This window comes from Lygodium microphyllum, chromosome 20 (genome assembly GCF_053477565.2).
Source record: "Lygodium microphyllum isolate KBCC chromosome 20, Lygodium_microphyllum_v1.1.10, whole genome shotgun sequence".
NCBI classification, from domain to species: Eukaryota; Viridiplantae; Streptophyta; class Polypodiopsida; order Schizaeales; family Lygodiaceae; genus Lygodium; species Lygodium microphyllum.
In genome coordinates this window covers 105,692,190-105,715,248 of record NC_141154.1, presented here as the reverse complement: position 1 = coordinate 105,715,248, position 23,059 = coordinate 105,692,190, and the positions used below count along the sequence as shown (strand labels likewise).

The 23,059-nt window shown below is 41.0% G+C and overlaps 1 protein-coding gene across 5 annotated transcripts in view; it reads left to right on the top strand.

Moving 5' to 3' along the window:
* Nucleotides 1-9,937: 9,937 nt before the first annotated feature.
* LOC148019216 (putative serine/threonine-protein kinase PBL22) overlaps nucleotides 9,938-23,059 on the top strand; it is a 236,778-nt gene continuing 223,656 nt past the window's right edge. For 3 of the 5 annotated variants that reach the window (XR_015687550.1, XM_087660769.1, XM_087660768.1), the window contains exons 1-3: nucleotides 9,998-10,151; nucleotides 11,540-11,643; nucleotides 11,763-11,884. The gene's annotated coding sequence lies outside the window, so the exon portion shown is untranslated. The other 2 variants (XM_087660766.1, XM_087660767.1) reach the window with 2 other exon arrangements.

Genomic DNA, 23,059 nt, shown 5'->3' with positions numbered 1-23,059 from the left:
TTTGATCTATCCATGAGTATTCGCATTCCAAGAATATGATTTGCATCACCAAGATCCTTCGTCTCAAAGTGGCCATGTAGAATTTTCTTTAGAGAGTCTAAGGCATGAACATCCCTGCTTGCAATTAGCATGTCATCCATATACAATACTAAGATAATCAAGTTGCCATCTGTTGTCTTCTCGGTGTAGTGATCCACTTGACTTCTGTGAAAGCCTTGATACCGCATGAATGTATCAAACTTGTGATACCATTCTCAAGGTGCCTGTTTCAGCCCATACAAACTCCTATTGAGTTTACATACCATCTTCTATTTGCCCTTTGCCACAAAACCCTCAGGCTGTTGCATATATATGTCCTCATGTAGATCACCATGAAAGAATGCAGTCTTTACATCCATTTGTATGAGTTCCATATCTTCAATTGTGCAACCAAGCCCAAGATGGTTCTCAAAGTAGTCATTTTGACTACAGGAGAGAAGATTTCATCAAAGTCAATCTCATGTTCGTGCTTGTACCTCTTTGCAACCAACTGTGCTTTGTACTTTGATGAGGAACTGGAAGTGACTTTGATCTTATAAACCCACTTGCACGAAATAATCTTTTTCCCTTTAGGCAAATGCACCAAATCCCAAGTACCATTCTTTTCAAGAGATTCCATCTCTGATAACATAGCCTCAAACCACTTCTTACTGTCTTGTCTGTTCATTGCTTCCTTGAAGCATGATGGTTCACCATAGTCAGCCACCATGACGTAATCAACAGCATACCTCTCTAGAAACAAACCTATTAGGTGGCCTTGAAGGTCGGGTCGACCTACGAAGCAAAGGTTCAACATTTGTGGGCTACAAGGCTTGCAAATCTGCATTTAGAGCTTGTTGTCTTGAAATTTTAACATGCTGTCTGACCACATGTGGATGTCCTAATAGCATGTTATCTTGTTGAGATTGTAGTGCATCATGGGCAACACCTTATTGACCATTTTCAGCATCATTTCCTACATTTTTATGAGTATTTACAACATGCATTTGCTACTGTCCACCACTGGGGGCACAGTCTATTGTCCAACATGTATATCTTCCCTAAAAACAACCCTTCTAACCTCCTTTGACTTTTTAAGCTGCTTATGCATGTGATCTTCACGGAAGATAACATCATTGCTGCTTACTACTTTCCTTTTCTTGGGATCCCATAATATGTATCCCATTTCACCCTCATCACCATATCCTACGAAAATGCATTTACATGACTTTGGCTCAAGTTTGTTGTGTTCCTCTTTATGAACGTGCACAAAAGACTCACAACCAAACACTCTCAGGTGAGTATATTAAGGTGGCTTGCTCAACTACTCTTACCAAATGATTCTTTCCCCAAAGACCTATTCCATGTGACCGACTGATCAAGTGAATTGTTGTCATAATAGCCTTTGCCCAAAAGCCATGGGGTAATGCAGCATGAGATATCATAGTGCGGACCTTATCTCAAACGGTTCGATTCATACGCTTTGCAACTCCATTTTGGGGTGGATTATGAGGGGTAGTAAGCTCCCTCTTTATCTCTTTACTGTCATAAAGGTCATGAAAGGCTTTGGATACGCATTCCCTACCATTGTTAGGGCAAAGACACTTAAGTGTCTTGCTAGTAATATTTTCAGCCAATGCCAGGAATTTCTTAAACTTATATAGAGCCTCATCCTTACTACAAATAGGATACACCTAGACTCTGCATGTAGCATCATTGACAAAGGTGATGAATTATTTATTTCCCTTAGAGACAGTCTTGGCATTTGACATACATCTGAGAGTATCAACTTAAATGGAGAAGATCTCGATGAAAGAGACTAGACACAATGATCATAATGATGAAAATTAGCATACCACAAACAAGGCGAATAATCCAAATGAGAGACAGATTCATTCCATTTTGACTCATGTGTCCCAATAACTGGCCATGCCACAAAGAAACACTTGGCTGCTCGGTTATGGCAATAACATGGTCACCCACAATCGACACATGTAGTGGATACAAAGCATCACTCTTTAAACCTTTAGCAATGACCCTAGATCCCTTACAGATCTTCCATTTTCTCTCACCAAAGGTGGTATGATAACCATCATCATCTAGCTACCCTATGCTAATCAAGCTCTTTTTGAGTTGGCATACATGCCTTACATTCTGAAGAGTAAAGACTGAATCATGTTGAAAGAGTAGCTACACATTGCCAATGCCTACAATATCGCATGCACATAGTTGTTCCCCAAGTGGACAACAGCATGTCCACCCTCAGTGTAATCGGAGAACCACTCATGGTGAGGAGTAATATGAAACAAGGAACTTGAATCCAAGATCCAAGTATGCATGTCATCATCTATATCTGCTACCAAGGCATGTGCACTAAAGCAAGAAGAGACAAAGAGTACATCATTACCACTATTGCTCTCATGACTGACCACATTCACTTATTCTATCTTGACACTACTCTTCTTTGTTGTTGGCTACTGACTATCCTTCTTCTCATCCCCTTGATGTCATTTGTCTTCTTACCCTTCCCTTTCTCTTTCTTCCATTTGTAGAGTAGTCATGCTTGAAGTGACCCTTCTTGCCACAATGATGGCACTCTACATCTTTCCCACGAGATTTACAACGTCCCTTTGCTTTTAGATTTCATCTCTACCTCTAGTATGCAAAGCACTTGAAGACTTGTTGGATGCAATGTTTTGTCGATTCATCTCTTCCATAAGTACAGAAATCTCTACATTGGAATACATCAGCATATCATTTAGTTGCTCATGGTTGTCCTGAAAGTATTCCATCTTTTAGGTAGAGCACATAATAAGAAAGTAGCCTTGAACTCATCATCAATATTGAACTTCAAGGCAACTAGCTAACTGAAAATGGAATTAGACTCACTAAGGTGTGTAGACGTGTTGTACCCTCTTTCATGCAGAGATTCATTAACTTCTTTAGCTAGTAAACTTTACTTGCAACACTCTTCTAAGCATATAACTCCTCAAGTGTCTTCCAAATGGCATAGGTAGAATCAAATCCTTCTATGTTAAACAACAAGGCATCAAAAAATAAAAGTTCAATGGTTAAATGAGTAAGCTCATTGAGATCATCCCAATCCTCTTGTTCCATGTCCTTTGGTCTTGCCCGCTTCATCTTCATAGATTTCACTTGCTTCTTCTACACCAAGATGTTGTAGCACTGCTTTTGCCAAACTACAAAGTTATGTGCCCCTTCAAGCTTCTTGATGTTCATAAGATGACTATTGTCACTATTGCTAGCCATGATTGTAGCTCAAAATGACAAGAGAACAAGCCTAATCCATCACACAAAAGGTGCAGAAAACCAACTAGTAGTATACTTCCAAAATCTGAGTTCTAGTTAGTGACCATATTTCTTACAGCCAAGAAAACATTACCCAAGCTATAAATCAAGGATAAAACATCTCCAAAATCACTTCCAAGTGATTAGCATTCATGGTATGTATGTACATTATTTCACTAGTACCTGAGAGATGACCCAAATGCAATAGGCATACCACAAGCGTACCACAAACCTCTGCCAAGTACATTTACACCTACAATAAATGACATTAAAAATGAAAATAAAATTGAGTATGGTCTTTGTTAAAACGAGGTCAAATGCATCTTAGACCCAAGGCATATCATCTCCCAATGTAGTAGCACCAATATATGACCATTCATACATCCTTGGAAGCATATGTGAGCTCAAACAATGAAGCAGATGATGTTAAAATGCATGGATCTAGTGTGTGGCTCTCGTGTGGCTATGGCGGATGGAAGAGAAAGAGAAGAATCATGATAACATTGACTTAGAGATAACGACTGTCACACAAGTGAATTAGGTTCCAAGATGGAAGCTTGGACTCATAAACATAATCTTGTGTGTGTGGACAATGACACTAAGACTGAAAGGACAAAAAGTGCAATGATATTGCATTCAAATGATAGGCAAGTACAATGCTTTATAATCTTATGAGTAGGTAGCAGTTTTCACCACTGTGCTTATGGGATTCGATCCCTTCTCCTAGATTGCCTACATTTCCCTTGGCCCAACTAATCCATACAAAGAGGCTACATTGTGGGTGTAGTTGCCTAAATTCTCAACACTCCTCCTCAATCACAACCAAAAAGGCACAAAGTGCTCTGCTTTAGTGAGCAACCACTTGCAAAGCGTGGGCACATCACAAACATGGTAATCATCTAGAGGCTATTGCAAACAAAGCTAAGTGTGGGTACCAAAAACATAGTGGATATCCAGAGGCTGTAATAGGGGCTTCACAAGGTGTATAGAGGTTGTAGTTCCAGGTTACATAAGGAGTTTACAAGATTATGAAAGGAGCATTAAAGCAAGGTTATACAAGGCTTCCAAAAAGTCTATCAAAGTAGTGTGAATAGAAGGATTGGTGAGGCTTGTCCTTTTGCTCCTGATTGTCTTCTTCTTCTGCTTCTTCATGTGCATGGTCTTCTTCTTTCATAGCTGAAAGATATGCCTTTTGATGCCTCTTTTTTTGGCATGACAGAACTTTTCAGTATGTTCCATCTTTTTGTAGAAGTCACTGGTCCTTTTTGCCTTTGTACTTATTATTGACATACAACACTTGTTCATCCTTAGAGGTACTTGGCTCATCTTTATTTTTGATTTTTTTTCTTCTTCTAACAAAGAAGCCTAAATGTCAATGAGATTAAGATTTGGCATGTTGATTAAAGTAGTGGAGACATTATCATAATCTGGAGGCAGACTCTTTAACAAACCACCAATGCATACATCTTCATCCATTTTAATGTTGATCCCTGCAAGCCAAGTTAAGAGACTTTCCATGTAATTCAGATGTGTTGCAAGAGATGTGTTAAGTTTCATGTCCAATCTGAAAAATTCAATTAATAAACCATACTTTGAAGACTTTGACTATGCACCAAATAGAGTATCCAATCTTTTCCAAGTGTCATGGGATGTGTCAAAAGTATCCACATAGTGGATATAGTTGTCATCCAGCTCAAGCTTTATGATGGCTTGAGCCTTGTCATCACTTTTTTGCTAGGTAACTGCAAGAGTTACATCTTGGGGCTTCTTCTCTTGTCCACTAGTGATGGCCCATAGGCCCTTCTTCATCATGATAAGCTTTATGCTTGTTTACCAGGTATGAAACCCAACTCCTTTGAAGCGACATGTTGGAGAATCTTTGCCCATGCTCGAATGACTAGAATAGTAGAAAATTAGCACCAAAATTATCAGAAATGAGCTAACTTTGGATGTGCCAAGAGACACAAGCAATAGCAGTGGTATATAGTATCAAGAGATACTAGTTGAACTTGACTATTGTTGGTTGAGTTCTTCAAATCTTCATAAATATTCCCCTCCTTACTGGTTTGATGCCCGAATTTTTGTTGGGAACTAAGTAGGAACTTAGATCAAAGTGACAGGAACTTCAATAGGCTTGGAGGAGTGAGAAAATGATGGGATTTTTTATCTTGAGATTGAAGGAGCTATGATGGATTAGGATTTGTTGACATGCGACTGGTTTTTTGTTGATTGTGGCACATAGGATGAATCATTTGATGAATTCTTTGATGGCAAGATAGCTCATAAACCAATCTTCAATTCCCCTAGGTCACAGGGTCGGTCGCATCGCGTGTAGGGAGAATAGGCCATATAGACAAAAAAGAGTTGCAGATCAGGCAACGAGCTTGAAATCACGCAATGTTGGAGCTATAGACCACCAATGTCAACAATTGAAGTGCCATATAGAAGCTTTGGAAGTAGAAGAACAAATCTCCAGGAGGAAGCTTGAAGAGATTTGGCTTATATAAAGAGATATGAGAGGTTTGGCTTAAATGAGCTGCCACAATGAGACCCAAATGGAGTAGGGAAGTTGATAGAAACTAAATGTTTGTCATAAACTGATCTATTGTTGTCCATGTGACTATGCTTGTAGGTTTGGGAAGGAATGGGGGCTGCTCTTGATGTTGAGGAAGGTGAGGAGGTCCTTAAGAACCCAAAAAAGCTCTTGATTGAAGCTCAAATGCAATGGTGTGACCAATGCTTCCCAAAAAGCAAAGAGCAATGGCTACCCTGGTGTGAACTGAATGCAATGTCTTTCTCAAGAGACACAAATGCATTGCCTGCTCAAGCTCCTACTCCAAAATGCCAAGCTTTGATACCAATGTTGAAATGCATGGACCATGGAGTACAGAGCTTCTATGGATGCAACAATGCAAGTTGTGAGAGAGAGAGAGAGAGAGAGAGAGAGAGAGAGAGAGAGAGAATATATGTGTGGGTACAAAGATTGTACTGCTAAGGTTTTAGATAGGGGTGTGTGTGTGTGTGAGACATAATATAGTGCCCTAATGGGCAGGCACGGGCATGGTGGCCCTTTACTCCCAACATCTTCCAAGTATGGCTAGCATGTGGGAGGGACATAGTGGATTTTGCCAATACTTGCATGAGAAGAGGCATAATCCCAAAAGAGGTAAACCAAGGATGGATTAAATTTCTTCCAAAAGGGGTAATTAGAAGTAAGACAACCTAGTGGAAAGCCACTATCAATTCTAAATGTAACCTATAAGATAATGTCCAAGGCCATAATGTTGAGGTTGAAGTATGTGTTAGGGGGATACCTTCGCAAAGCATTAGAGTGAAAGATATAGGATGCCATCCCCTGAATATCGTAGTAGCAATGCAACATGCAATATAAATGGGGGGTAACTTTGTGTTAATCAACATGGATCTAGATAAAGCCTACGACAGGCTAAGGTGGGACTTCTAACTAAGTAATGGAGGAGCTTGGCCTAGGTGCATGACTTTGCAGAATGATAAGAACCCTATTTTCCAATGATTTGGAAAGGGCGGGGGTGAATAGCTTTATGTCCCACACATTTGAGTTTAGGAGATTTGTGAGGTAGGGCTGCCCACTAACTCCCCTATTATTCGCCATAGCTATAGACCCCTTGCTAAAAGCACTATAGTATAGAGTGGAAAAGGGGAACCATCAAAGGCCTGCCATTACCTAACGGCAAGCAAATGGTGGCAAAATTATTTGCAAATGACGATCCAAACATAGTGCAAGCAAAAGAAGAGAATGTAGCCAATTTATTACAAGTATATGACCAATACTCTTGGGTGTCAGGAGCAGTGATAAAGCAAGCCCAAAACAAAGATCCTACTCTTGGGGTTTGATGAGCAGCCGAGTTGGTTATTGCAAGGATTAGGAGGAAAATTGGTGAGGATGGGGGAGGTCCTCAAGTAGCTTAGGGTCCCAATTGGTGTGGTAGTATCATCAAAGAGCAAGATGGGCTGGCTGCTGCTAAAATGGAGCAAAAGATAAAGAAGTTCACCAATGCCCCACTCACTTCTATGATAGGGAGAATCATAGTTGAGGACAAGATACTGATGCTAGCAACCATGTTTGTATCATCAATCACTCCCTTTTCTAGGAAGCAACGTAGTAGAGTAGACAAGCTTTTGAGATCATTTATGTGGACTTTAAGGGATCAAGAGAAGTGGCATTCAATAGACTAGGACACATTGATGGAAGCCCAAGCACATGGAGAGCTAGGACTAGAAAAGGTTATTGAAAGATTCGAAAGAGGAGCCTTCAAAACTATGCTCAAAATAGAGAAGGAGGAGCCATGGGTTGTAATTACCAGGGCAGTGCTAAGTGCAACAAAGGTAGGGGGAGGAAAATGGGAGTGACTAATATGGGAGGATAAGCTTTTGGCTATTATACCCCAAGTAAGCCTAAATGGGTATAAAACCATTAGGAGCCTATTGCTTGCATGGAAGAGAGTCATCAGAGGTTTGAGCTAGGGAGAGGGAACCCTGAGAGCTCTATTGTGCACTAGTGCAGTGCATGTGGACATGAATTCACACGCATATAAGGACAATAAACTGCCAATCAACGTTGGTGTGAAGAAATCCATGAAATTGGCAAATAAACGTATCATGAAGTGGATTTATATTTGGGATGAAGTTAAGGGAGAACTGATGAGTATGGAATCCCTCAAAGAGAAGTTCAAATTGGGTAACGAAAAGGGGGGGGGGGGGCGCAATTACAAGAGTTGCTACAAAACAAGACATCTTCATGGCCACTCCAAAAAAGAATTAGGCCTATGAAAGTGATGAGATCCCTCTGTAATCTCATATGGGAAAACCAACTTGCAAAATGTGCCATAGAAGGGACTTCTAGGAGAAGAGAAAGGAGGTACCAGGGAAGACACATGCAAGGTGGAAAGGCACCTTTCCACACATCTCAATAGGAGTTTGGGAGAGGAAGCTAAGCAGATCGTGGAAAGCCACACCAAACCACTGATTGAACTTCATCCTTTGGAGGATGATAACTTTCTTGGGGAGGTTAGTCATAAATATATGTATATATCATGTGGGTTCAACATAAGGGATTTTTAAAATTCTATTTTTACACATTTTTTACATACATAAAGGTCCCGTATAAAGGGGTTACTTATAGATTGTATAGAAAGGGATTATATTTTATTAAGAGAAAATTTATAAATAAAAATATTTATAAATATGCCTTGAACACATGTGATATAGAGGGTATACATACAATGAACTACTTGGGATAACTTTGAAGCTCCCAAGAAAAGACCGAGTGGGGAAGATTTTATAGGTCAATACAAGTTGTGCCCTTTGTGCAACTTAGAAAGAAACAGTAAAACATTTGTTTTGGACACGTAGAGACACCGTAATAGCCAGTGCACATGATGTACGTGTGAGTGGAGGTCCAGCGCTGCCACATTGGATTTAACCCAACGGAAACCTGACATCATGCACATGAGGCAAAAGGCTCCAGCCTGCGCAGCCCCTTCTTAGCCCTGCGCCTTCTCATGGCAATATCCTTCTGCGCCTTCTCCCTGCGAGCAGAAGGCACAGCCCCTTCTTAGCCCTGCGCTTTGGTAGCAGCCAACAACAACAACAAGAGCAACATCGTCACCCTGGTCTCCTCGTAGATCATCGATTCACCTGGTAGCAACCAAAAAGGATGTGGAGAGAGATCATCGATTCACTTGCACACAGATGTAGAAATCACTGCAAAGAGTACGCAGACATGAATCGTGTGCAGGACTGGGAGTACGTGACAATAGGAGGAGTTATTAGAATTTATGGTGCACAGAATTCATGGCTGTAGGTGGGAAGAAGTCAAGGAGTAGGACGAAGTCGAGTAGCGGGAAAAGGAAAATTTCACTTTCCACTTACATGTCACCACGTGGCAGGAAGGCTACCGAACTCGAGCTAAACGACCAATTTGTCGTCCGTTGACAAAACCCAACTCATTTCCAGTCACGTCATCTTACTCTTCACTCGTTAAGTAAAAGTAACCTCGTGTACGCACCCTTTAAGAAAATGAAAGAAATTAAAGGAGTGGTTCCATAAAGTACTAGCAAAACATATTTGAGCTATCCGAAACAAAGTGGTGATGAGGAAAGAGCCCAAAGGGTTGGTGCAAGAAGTCTTCCAAGCTCTTAGAAGAGATACTCTAGTCTAGTGATATTTAAGGACCTTCAGAAAAAACCCATGTTTTCGAAGTGGCTTGTACGAGAATGAGGCTTGAAGCGAGTTGCATATTCTCTCAAATTTTGATTAATATATATTTCTGCGCATTACAATAAAAAGGCGGCAGTCTTTCAAAAGAAGGATATATATCCTTCCAATCTTCGTAGACTGCCGTCTAGCCCTGTTGAGCCTCGAATTATAATAAAATAACTGCTGCAAAAAGCTGGCATCGCGTTTTACTTGGAGACCGCTGGATGCTGTCGGTCGTAATCATCATACGATTGTGCTTGAATTCAATAGAATAGTGGGCAAATAATTAACACGTAACACGTCCCACCTTGGAATATCGATACGATGATTCTCATTAATAGGAGTCGAATTTTGAGGTGCCCGATTCTGACAGCCCGAACAAACGGGCCGGCACAAAAACATGGATTTCAAGTGTGATTAGGCCATCTCTCTCTCTTTTTTTTTTTGTCGTTAAGGCCATCTCTCTCTCTCTCTCTCTCTCTCTCTCTCCCTCTCTCTCATAATCATGAGATTATACCGCAGGATGTTGAACAAAGCCGGCGAACGAAGTCCACTCACAACATCAACATATTCATCATCACGAACAGGTCCTGTCTCGATTCTTATCACACACTGAACCATTCTTTGCTGTCTTTCTCTCGAGCAAGGACTCAGAAGTCGAGTGTCTAAAATTACAACCAGGCAGCATATTTTGAAGCGAATGCAAAACCTCGTTTTTATTTTCTTTGTAATCCTTCACAGTACATTCATGGCTTCCATTGCTTAATCAATCGTGTTCCTTCTAACATCTACGTACAGACTTGAGAGGCAGATCCAGCTATCAAGGCAAGCTATGCATGATACCATAAAAAATTACTCGGTCTGTCAGTGCTGCATTGAAGCATTGCATCCTTCAAATGGTTATGTAAGCGGCTAGAGCTGTAACACAAAACTAGTCTTTTTTTCCCTCTGAACAGTACAATGAGTGGTCGTCATTGAGCAAGCTAGAATGCCATTGCATCTCTACCTTCACAGGAAATTGAGGACTTTCTCCATGTGTCATGTGCACTGAGGAATTAGAAATTGCACTATATTGGCTGATGTCGATAAACTTTACACATCTGTTTAATTTGACTCCTATGCCACACTAAACTTTTAAGCCATCATTGGAATCTCGTCAAGTCTTAAGAGGATCTTCTCGTTCGTGTTATAATACATCTCGTGGTAATGAGATTAAGAAACACGAGCCTCTGTGAAAAGGAACAAAAGCAACAAGGTGCACTGCAAGAACATTATTGTGTGCTTGAGAGTAACTGATGCCAGGAAACAGCTGCTAGAATGGACATTCACAGAATTGGCATGTCCCAGAGATTCACTCATCGTGATTTGTTTGTCAGAAACTAGTTCATCAAAGACAGGGGACTTGAGATATCTAAGCTACGTTAAAGCTTTTGCATTACAAACTAGCAATAGATGGAGTGACATGTAAGAGTCAAAAGGCTCTTTGAACTTGCTCAAGCTCTCTGAGGAGACGGTGATCAACAGGTTACGCTGTTCGGAAAAGCTTACTTCGAATCAAACACGATGTATTTGAGTTTCTAAAAGCAACATGATGGACGTCATTATCAGTCTATGAAAGCTGATGCTGTATGCTTTCTCAATTATTAATTTGAACATGAAATTGGCTTAAACCTTAGACTTTGATGTGTCCTGTATTTCCCCACTTTGACTGTGTTGTATGGTGTTGAAAGTTAAGCTTACCAATGCTTAAATGAAGAAACTCATGCAGCAAGTAAGATATTCTTTCATTTAGATTCCAGAACCCTCCTTTTGATCGTTCATCTGATAACTCACTCTAGGTAACTAACAATGTTTGATCTCAATGCAAAATGTGTTGCCAGCTCCACTGACCCCACATCACCTTTGCATAGATTTTTACAAGGATGTTTCAAACAGAGTAATATGTGATGACTATGTTAATAATTTTTGGCTTCAGTACATGCAAAGTTATCAAAAGAACAAGATGCATTTTTGGGGGATACGGTCAGCTCCATAAACAACATTGTATTCAACATTTCTGGCTGCTGTGACTCATCCAAGGTATTTTCATTACGGGGTTTTGCTTGCATTTGACATTTTTCCCTGAAGCATTCTCACAAATTTTCATTGTGAGTGGTTGCACTTGTCTCCACTATTCATATTGCTGGTGGCCGCTGCAGATAAATTGGTCAGTAAAAACTTTAAATCATGAAGATTTAGGCAATTTGCTAGATCAGGAAGCTTCTGAAGAAAAATCAACAGTTGTCTTCTGTGGAAAAAACAGATTGTTTCCTTTGAAATGGTTAGTGCTCTACAATTTCCTACAGTTATAGCATGCAAGATTTTTTGGTTTTACTGATTTCTTGTCATGTCTGAAGTCTGCATGTATTTATGTAACTGTTCCAAGAAAAGTACTTGCTGTTGGCACTTGTGCTCTAGAATTTCCTACAGTTATAGCATGTAAGATTTTTTGGTTTTACTGATTTCTTGTCATGTCTTACTGCATGTATTTATGTAACTGTTCCAAGAAAAGTACTTGTTGTTGACACTTGGAAATTTGTTTCTCAAATTCGATTCGGATATTGAAAGCCAGTGGTTCCAGTACTGTATTCTTATTACATAACCACTAACACTAATCATATGATTAATCAGACAGCATATTTCCCTCCTTAAATGTGGCTGTTTAACAAGATATACAAGTTGTTTCTCAAATTTAAATATTAAAAAAACCAGTGGTTCCTGTATGGTATATTCTTATATCATAACAACCAATTCAATTATGTAATAAATCAGAGATCACATTCCTCCCATTAAATGTGGCTGTTTGACAAGACACACGAGGTTGAAAATGAGGTATCTTGCTGAAATCTCTATTTCTGGACTAGAATGTCTAGATTCTGCAGATTCCAAAAATTTTCAGGTCTTCCTGCCTTGTTTTGTCCAGGCAAAAGTTTTGTCTAGGTGTTTGTATCTATGGACAAGCAGACATGCACAAATACACCCCGAATATCTGTTGCATTTTAGACTTTTGCTATTATGCTTTGGTTACAATGGCACCTTTGTCCTCTTTCGCATGTTTCTGTCCCTACCTTTGCCACAATCACATGCACATAATCTCACAGATGTTTTTCTTGAAATCCTCTTCTTTGCCAGATGTTTTTCTTGAAATCCTCTTCTTTGCTCTTACATAAATGGCATGCCCTGAAGTGAAACTTTGCTATAACTTGTAAAGTACAACAGAGGAAATACCAAAGTTTTCTGATGTAGCAGTTTGTAGAATTACTCTCCAAGAGAATGTCATGCAGCAACCCTGACCTGAAATTCAAAGATTGATATAAGAGTAAGCTTTTGCATCGGGAATAGCAACTCCTATTCCTTGCAGGAGTGGGTTCAACTTTTGCATTTTGATGATTCCTTAGGAGAGACAATATCTTGATGTAGTGTACTTTAGTCTCTAAACTGAATTATCTGGCTAGGTTTCAGTTTTGGTTACAATTTGGGAGACATTCGCATGCTGTAAGGTGGCCACAGCCTCTTCAAGTGCAATCAATTGTCAGAAGTGGGTGAGATGGAATCATAAGAATTTGCTGTAATAGATTGTGTAACACAAGAGAGAAGAGAGAGAAGAAACATTGCAAATAAAAGAACATTGCACAGAGAACTCAAAAGAAAAGAGATGCTCGGGAAATGAAATCCATACACCAGGACATGAGATAGCACATAAACTCTTGGGGGTAAGATCTCAAGGGGAAGAGGGTGGTCAATTACCTTCTAGGACTTTTGCTAGACTTTGGCAGATGCGCCAAGGAAACCCCTCTTTGGATCTTGTGCACTTGCATAGAAGTATAGATCAGGCCTAACTACCCCACCTCACCACCCTCTCATAGTCCCTCTGGCACTAGAGAGTTGTAAGGGATGATTGCATCACCTGTACTAGCAAGCTAGAAGGTAGGCCTTTGCAGCCAGTGCTGAGGTTGCATGGCTAGAGCCTGAACTTTGACCTATAGATGACGAGGATTTGTCAAGAGAGTCGTCACCTTTCTGCTTTGTCCACTCCTTCCCCTTCCGCAAAGCTGCTAATGTCCTACAGTCCTTCCACAAATGGCCCTTCTTGCCTCAATAATAGCATTGTGACTTCTTCTTATGCCATATGTCATCCCTCTCTGAAACTAGAACAACTAGAGTATCTAGAGACAACATCCTCATTGAAACCTGGATTTGAACATAGCAAGTCTCTGAAAGAACACTTGTAGATGAGTAAACAATGTTTGCATGCTGGTCATCAGTAGAAGAAAATGGAGGAGCCATGAGGAGTGAGATACAAAGAAGATGAACATAGGCAAGGGATCTTGAGGAATAGATGTGTGCCAAGAATACAAACTCACAACTGTTCAAGTAGTATATAGTGTATGGAATAGGACAACTGAATACACGAGAATCCTCTTGAAAGTTGAGCAGTGAATCAGAGAAGTTGATCAGAAGGCAAAACAATTGCTGCACAGAGAGATAAATCAGATCAAACACAACCAACAGTGAGGAGAAAAGACCTGAAAACATAGTTACCCAGCCTCTACACACATTTAAGGCAGAAAATGCCGGGGGCAGCTTAGAAAAACACAGGCTGATTAAGCAATAAATGCAGCAAGACTAGAGAAAATAAGCCACTTCTTGCCCTGCAGAGGTGAGATAGGTAAAACACAGGCAATACGAGCATCAAATGCAGTTGTCCAGCTTGTAGAGGAAGTATGTGAACAAGATGCAGTGGGCTGCTATTCAAAACACAGGATTCTGGGACTGGAAAGTGGTCAAAAATTTGCAGCAGGTGGTCGCTCAGGTTGAATCAGCAATTGTGGCAGTCAAGATGGGTCCGTACAGCAACAATGGAGATGAAAATGCAGACTTGCAACAGTAGAAAACAGCACCAAGATCCTGAATATGGACATTTGAAACAAAGTTAAACCTTGATCTTGAAATCTGATACCATGTCAAAAGTGGGTGCAGGGATGGAAGCGTAAGAATTTGAAGTAATAGATTGCACAACACGCGTGAGAATTTGAAGTAATAGATTGCACAACAAAAAAGAGGAGAGAAAAGAAACATTGCAAAGAAAAGAACATTGCACAAAGGACTCAGAAGAAAAGAGATGCTTGGGAAATGGAATCCTATACCAAGATACGAGATAGTAAAGAAACAATGTGAGTCATCGGCTAAGTGAGAATTGGTATTGGATCCGTCTCCCTCTATATAGGGTGAATAAAAGTCCGGCCACAATTTGGCACAAATAAACAATTGCCAGGAGATCAACATAGAATAATTGTGCCTAGCCTGCGACTCATGCATAGGCTCACACGTGAATTGAATAATTTGTTAACATCAATCATCACTATTCTTGACCAACAACGCCATTTTTTGTAGGCATTTACTTTTTTGGGTTGTGTTTTCTTGCATAGGCTACATTTATACACTTCTATTCCTTTGCAAGTTGATGATACAATAGTTGTAGCTTTCAACAATGGCTAATAGCAATGATGTATTCCATATGTTGGCATTGCTGAGGAAAAGTTGGATGGGACTAGCTACCCATTATAGGCATCGTAGATGTTGGTACATGATCGAGTTGTGGTGCGTACATGCAACAACTATTAGTTCTTCTACAAGTGTAGTCAAGGATGAAGTAGACTGAGTAGTGGTAGAGCTACATCTCCACCTGATCTTGTACCATCTATGTAGCAACCAAAGAAAAGGTGTGATAGTCGGCACATTCTTTGTGAAATGCACTATTGTCCTGCTTATTTGTTAGGCATCCCTGATACTTTGTATCAACTTTGGAATGAAACACAAGATGCTTGTTTGCATAGATAGTTGGAGTCAAAACATATCATGGTGACATTGTGAACAATTTGCTCCTTAAGATTTTCGATTTGAAGGAGCGATTAGTTTTGTGGATGAGATAATACTTGGCAGCTTGCCCCTACTCTTAGCTTATGATGAAGCATACTTGAAATGCCCAAAGGTTTGGAAAGTTAATCATTGTGCTTTTACAAAAGAAGAACAATCCAAAAAATATATCTAGTATTTGTGTTATAGATCAGGTTTTTAGTGTTAGTTAAAGATGTAAAGGAAACGATAAGGATTGTGAAAAGCCCAAGAAGAAAGACAAATGCAACAAGAAGAAACAATAAGGATTGTGAAAAGTCTAAGAAGAAAGACAAATGCAACAAACTTGATGTGCTTGTTTAGCACTACTATCAAAGTATCAAACATGTAAATCTGCAATTGACATACATTCATAATGTAAAGATGGATCATAATAGATTGCAAATTAAATATTTTGCATCAGGTGCAATAGTGTAGAGAGATATTCTCAATCATGTACGCCGACCCTAATACAGTTATGTGTACCCATAATTTAGAACTCTGATATATCTTTCATGATCTAGTGATGCCAATTGATTATTACATTTGGTTCCTTATGTCGTAGACTAAATCATATGAGAAAAGTGTGGTTTCAATTTTAGATACCTAATGTCATGGGACATGTATTTTTGAAACCTCACTTAACATGTAGATTAATTTTTAATCACATGGTTAAGTAAATGTTGCACATGTGAGGTGTAACTAAGGTTAGAGCATATTTATGAGCTTGGGACCCGAGGAAATCACGGGACGTCAAAGGCAAAAGTTGCTATAAGTTATGTTGCATAGTTACTTCGTGGTATCTTGTGTCAGTTGTTGGCCTAGGTCATTCATTTAGCCGCCGTAAGTGTCAATTGGTGACATTAGAGAAGTGGCGTTTAATGGTACCTAATGCCACTTTGATAGTCAAAGATGGTGCAACGACACTTGGGAATGGAAGTTGCTTAGCCAATTTAATTATTGGCTAGTCAGATTATTTTTCTAGGCACCAAAATAATTATTAGATTAATTTTGAGTATTTAAAGATTGAAAATTAATATTTAATTATGAATAATGCTAAAAAAACCATTTGGGAAGGTTGCCACTTGTCAAAAATGCCCATGTGAGATTGAAAAAAGTCTTTAGAAGATGGAAAGATGCATTTTCATGCATTTAGCCTGTAAGAGAGAGGGAGGAGATGTTGTTGGTTTGATCTGTAGCCATTGGAGGACCTTCATAGGCAACCAAGGGCAAGAAAAGACCAATCTGTAGTAGACGATAGCATCTATAGGCTGTTGAGGCAGGGCAGCAGTAGTAAATGACTGATTTTCTTCAGTTCCTCGCAAAGAAAATTTGAATTTTCTATCACCTTCACATTCTCTCTCATCTCCCAGCCTTTTTATAGCCTTGCTCCGAATATTATAGCATTGAGATCACTAGAGGTTGAGAAATTTTAGATTTCTCTACTGTAAACCCTAATTTGCAAAGTAGAAATCAGGGTTTGGTAGCAGAAATGTGCCAAAAATTGGAAGCTCCAAGACTTGGATTCAATAGGGATGAAGCTATTTCCAGTCAAATTCAAGTGGAGGGACTAGAAAATCAATGAATTTGGCGCATTTTCCATCTCCATCAAAGCGGGTGAAGCCCAATTGATTGCTCGAATCAAGGGGCAAATCAGATTGAAGACTTGCTAGTCATTTTGGACAGCAAGGGGAGGTGGAATACTGAAATTGATTGGGAAAATCCCATTGTACCTCAACTTTTTCTTCAATTAAGTTAAAGAAATACCGAAAGGAGCAATAATTTTGGGCCCAATAAGGTGTCCTTTGTCCAAGATTGTGAGTTAATTTGCATTTCTCAATTTTGCAATAAACGTTGCTGTTGTAACTAAGTTGTGATTAGGGAATTACTACCCATCCATTGAAAGAAGGCTAGTTTCATGGTTCCATTGCTGGGGTCAACCATCAAATCCTTTGAATGGGTAGGCCCGTGGCACTTGCTTGCAGCTTGGGACTATGGCATTAGTGTTGAAATTGCTCTCAACAGTGAATTACAGCAAGCATGTCTTCACATGGTGATATGGGATCAAGTGGAGAGGATGCATCACTCCTCGGTCAGCCACATGGTGAAGGGGGAAATGCAATGACCGATGTTGGGCATAGTTCTTAGCATGGACAGCAAGTTGAACGTGTGGGAAATGACCCAAATGTTGGCACTTCAATGCATAAAGAGGTTGATGACCAACAAGAGGTTGAAGAATTCGATGATAGCTTCAAGGATTGAATGCGTAGAGTAGCAAATCTTTTTCCTGAATTGGCAAAGGATCCCTAGTATTCTCGATTCGTGAATGCCCAAGGAAGGACAGCAAAGGCAAAGAGAAGAAGACACCTTCTATAACTTCGGGACAGCCACAAGAACCGAAGGAAATGCCTAAGCTTTCTTTGGAAGAGCCCAAAATGCCTGATGAGCACAGACGGTATTGGTGGGGCATCAAACAAGTGCAAGTGCATAGCCAACTTGGTAGTGCCAATCCAAGGGAACATGGGCAACAAGGTAATTATGCACATGCAAGCATGGGACAGCAAGGATACTTTGGTAGTGGTACTATTTTTCATGCTATGGTTGGATAGGCACCGCATACAGGAATGTATGGCTCAAATCCCTATGGTATGCAGTAGCCAATGCATAGCTCACAATACCTAATGTATCCGGGTAATGCAAGTGGAATGCCTAATCCCATGTATGGCAGCATAGGCATGATGCTTGGGGCACAAAGTGGGCCATATGGATATGTATCTACACCCCCAGGGACTGTTGGAGCACAAGGATTTGGTGTTAGTCGTGTAAGAGCATCTGATAGTGCTGGTTATCATGTAAATACAACAAATGCACCCTTTTTGCAGCAGCCTATTTATGATAACTTGACTTCCATAGGTCCGCCAAAGGACTATGATGAAGGTGGAAAAAGTGTGAAGTTTGAGCCTTTTAGTGGCTCACAAGATAGGCTGAAAGGACTTGTTTTTGTTCAGCAGTTTGATGCAGCCTACACTGGAGACAACTTCACAGAGGCATCTAAAATACGAAAGCCAGCCACATTTTTGAAGGGAAATGCATTGCAGTGTTGGCCACACTTCTTATTCAAGGGAAGTCACCTACCACTTGGGTCAAGTTCAAGCTAATGTTTTTTTCAAATTGGTTGACAAGTACCTTTGAAGTAGACACGATGACAGCTTGGAATCAGTTGAATTCCAAAGATTGCAAGAACTTCGATCAATATAATAAGAAGTTTTGGGATGTATTGCTGCCAATTACTTCTTATCACACAGTACCCCTCCATGAGTAGGTGGAGAAGTATATTTGTGGTTGGCCGAAGGGTATTCGGGATTTTTGCATTAAGTCCATTGTTTGTAGCATGCCTTAGCTTATAGAAACTGCTACTACAGCCGACACATTGCTGCGTGGAATGGATGTAGGATTCCACAATAGTGATGCCAAGCCATATCTCACTGAGGCCAAGGTTGAGAAAAAGGGTAAATCTGAAAATCACATGTCATGGCAGAACTCACTGAGCAAGCAGTGTACAGCCTGATATCTCTGAACAAAGTAGTCCATAGTAGTCCAAAGACTATGAGATCAGTCTCCCCCATGCATCCAACAACCACAATCAGTCCTCTCCCTGTAAGTATCAGTTATGCCTTGTTTTGTCTTCAGTTTGTGTCCAGCCAAAAAGCTTTCAATCCCTAATAAAGCCACACAGCAGTAGACACCTATTGCTGCCCCTAAAACTGTGCTGAAAATTGTGGGAGCTCTTGTAGTCCACTTCCCAGTTAAAAGCGCTCGTCTCATATCCAGGGTCACTTAAATGACCACTTATTTGCTTGGAAAAGGGCCTATCACTTGATATTGAACATCTAGGTGTAAACTGACTTTAAACAGATTGACATCTAACCACAAACAAAGTATAAACACTGATAGACAAGTCCCATAGCTCACAAGTAAAATTGAGTCACTAACAGTCATCCCATAAGATTTCAAGCTATGGATATGTAACCATGTGACGATGTCCAAAATTTTCCACATGTTTTAGTGTTTTCCAACAATTGTTTAAAAAAGGTAGATTTGGTTGGGTTGATAATCTTAAGTGAAATGCTTTCATCATGCTCATTGATAATAATTATTGAAAAGAACAAATCGTTGGGGTCTAAAGATCCAAAATGGCCTTGTCATCTAGTGGATTGTTATCAGCATCTTCAGTCATTGATTGTGCTAAATTGTTTTGGTGCAATGGGTATGAACACTTTCTTGGAAGACACTATTGAAAACTTGTCACCTGATTGTGTGGTTTTTGTTGTGCACAATAAAAAAGTGGTACTAAGAAGAAGAGGTTGCACAGGAGGTAAAAGTCATAACTATATTAACATCACACATTTTCTTTGTCTCACTATGAGTAGATGATCTGAAAATATGTCATGAGTGACGAGCTGCTGCTGTTCTGTACTGCACATGTGCCCTCCCACCCCTCCTGCTTGCAAGCCCTCCCTTCTTCCACTCCATTGCCATCACCGTTTTTCTCTGAAACCACTGTTTGTGACCAAGTTTGTCCTAAACACGAGGGGTCATCTTTAGGGCAATCAAACAAGTTTGTGAAACAATGGTAAGACACATCCAGTTCCTAACTTTTGCATATCACCAAAGTTCTGCTGTCTTGAAGAGATCTATGGAAAGACCATTTGAAAAACATGTAAACATTAAAGATTTGGGCCCTTTGAAAATATTATTTTCATCTGTCCATACTGTCCAGAGTGTGCAATATTTAGTTGAAGCGAAGAACTGTTCAGTCAAAAAGCAATGGAGAAACTTTACTAAACAGCTAGTACTGTCAAAAAACCCCTCTATCCAGGGTTTCTAGCATGACATTTGCAAAGCTTAGGTTGCCAGACAACTTTCTAAAAGAAAGTGTGACAGAGTCTCTGTAGCATGAGAGCATCTGATTGAACTGTTGTTATTCTGCACTTACTAATGGACATTCAGGTGGAAGTATATTAAGCATGCATCTTAAAAGAAGATGCTTTATTTCAAGGAAAATTTCATTTCCAAAATTTTCTCTCCTTGCCACCCTTGCCACCTTTCCTCAACTGCCCACTCATGGCCTTGCTCCTTTCAGCCTCACTTGGTGCTTGGGCCTTTCTCTCTCAGACTCCTCTCCCTGATTCTATGCAGCCCATCTCCCTAGCCCCAAACCCAGCCTCCTCCACACGCAGCATGTATCAAACATGTCAAAAGATGACGTCCCAGCAAGATAGTAGGGTTGGCGGAGAGGAACACAGAGTGAACTTGGCAAACATGGAGAAGAGAAAAGAAGAGAGAAGAAACTCTGATGAATGGAATGATGAAGTTCCGAATCATGGAGTGAATGTGATACAAGGGAACAAGGGTGCTGTAGCACAAGGAAGATGATGAAGACAGCCACAAACCACGAACCGCAATGTCTTCTTGAAGGGGTGTGAGGGTAGCGGAGAGGTTGGAGAGAAGAGATGACGGATTGAATGAATCAGCCGTGAGGAATGAATGAGAGAGCGGCCTATAAATAGGCACAGTCAGTCTAGGATGGCGCCTCTTTTTGGGGCTGCAAACCCTAAACGTAAAACACAGAAACGCAAAAACGCAAATTGCGAGTGAAGGGTGAAGGGTTTCTCAACATCCCCTCTCAGGCCCAAAAAGGGAAAAAAGAGAAGAGTGAGGTGGAGATGCAATGCTACATGTTGAAGAATGCTCATGCAGCAGGTGCCACTTGGACAGTGTCCCTCGTGGGAAAATTGTTCACTTGCCCAAGCACCCTAGTACAAAGATGATGAAAACATGCAATGCAGAGGAGGAGGAAGATGTAGAGGATTCCTAAGATCCAAGAAAGGTAACTTGTAGTAAAGAACAGTAGATAGAGTGAACTGGAGAATCCGAAACTCAACCTCGGGAGAGAAGCCACTAGCTCCGTACACCCATGCTGGAAGGAATACGAAGGCCTTGTCACCAAGTCGCGGCTGAACCTCCAAGGTCCCAATCTAGGTGGTACTTGGAGATCCTGGGTATCAGTAGAAGAGATGACTAGTCGAAGACAGCCACCCCAAGAAAGTAGAGGATGAGTGAAGAACTTCATGTGGAGTAGGTTTCCCCTTTGAGGTGGGAGGTGGAGGGGTCCCCACTGAAGTCGTAGAAGAAGTAGATGCCTCCTTTGAGGGCAAAGAAATAACATCCCCCTCTGAAGTAGAGAGGGAATCCGAAAACTCATGAATCACGGACTCCGAAATGTCTAATGACGAAGGAAGTGCTGCTGGTCGTGCCAAAGAAGGTATTTGGGGTGCCAAAGAGCTCCCAGAGGTGGCCCCTCAACCCCGAGTAGTCGAGGGTGGTGGGGCTCAGAATGAGCAAGAGGTGGGCAACAGTCGCTGTCTCTCAGTGGAGCGGACTAGGTAGCCGAAGAATAGGAAGGAGTCGAGTAGCCACTGGCTCTTGAAGGAGCAGATTGACGAGGAGACGGTATCAAACAATCGCTGTCTCTCGGTGGAGCAGACTGCAGAGCCGTAGGTTGTGGAAGCCACTGTACTTAAATAAGTGGGAGAAGACTGCCGTTGGCATTGCGACAATCTCCAGGAGGTCGTAGCGCCAATTGATCCTCCATGTGCTCGAAAGGACTTAGTGGGCATCGGATGCGTCTTATTGTCTTGAGCATAGTACTCTGATAGCCGATGCAGAACGTTCTCTGTGGCCCAAAAAGGAGAGGTGGCACAAGGAGTGCCTGGTGGAAGACGCATGTACTTTGGGGGGGTGGGGAGCAAAGGTCGAAGTCGACAAGCATTGGTGGTGTGTCCGGTGATGCCACAGTAGGAGAACCCAGTAGTTTGGTTATCTATTGGTAAAGAAGCCATGGATACCAGTGTGCCTTGTTGAAGAAGGAAGAGGTCAACCACCATGAACCATGAACCGCAATGTCCACCTCAAGGGGTGTGAGGGCAGTGTGAAGCACGAACCGCAATGTCCGCCTCAAGGAGTAGGAGGGTAGTGGAAGGGGTGAAAGTGAGCTGCCAGTGGGAGGAGGATGTGACTAGTAGTAAGAGGTTGCAACCAGTAGAAAAACGCAGGTGAGGAGAGAGAAAGACTAAAAACGTAGGCAAAAAAACAGCAGTAGCAATCAATATGCTGAAATCAGCTCCGAACAGTGTGTGATAGGTTGGAAACAGGTGCCAGACTGTTGCAGACAACAATGGCCAGCTTGGACCATGATGTCCTTCGTGTTTGGGGTGTGGGCAGCAAGCTGAAATACTTGAAATCTGCAAAAACGAGATTGTTTTCTGAATGGAGAGTGATCAGCAATAGTCGTTCTGCTGTAAACAGCTGCAAACTGCGGGTGGAAGGTTGGAAACAGGTGCCAAATTGTAGATGACAGCAAGGGAGAGCTGAGACTGTGATGTCCTTTGCGAAAGGGGTGTGGGCAGCAAGCTGAAAAACTTGAAATTTGCAAAAAACGAGATTTTGATGCAGCAGAAGAAGAAGAGAAGTGGATGCCGAATGTGCCACCGGTCTTTGC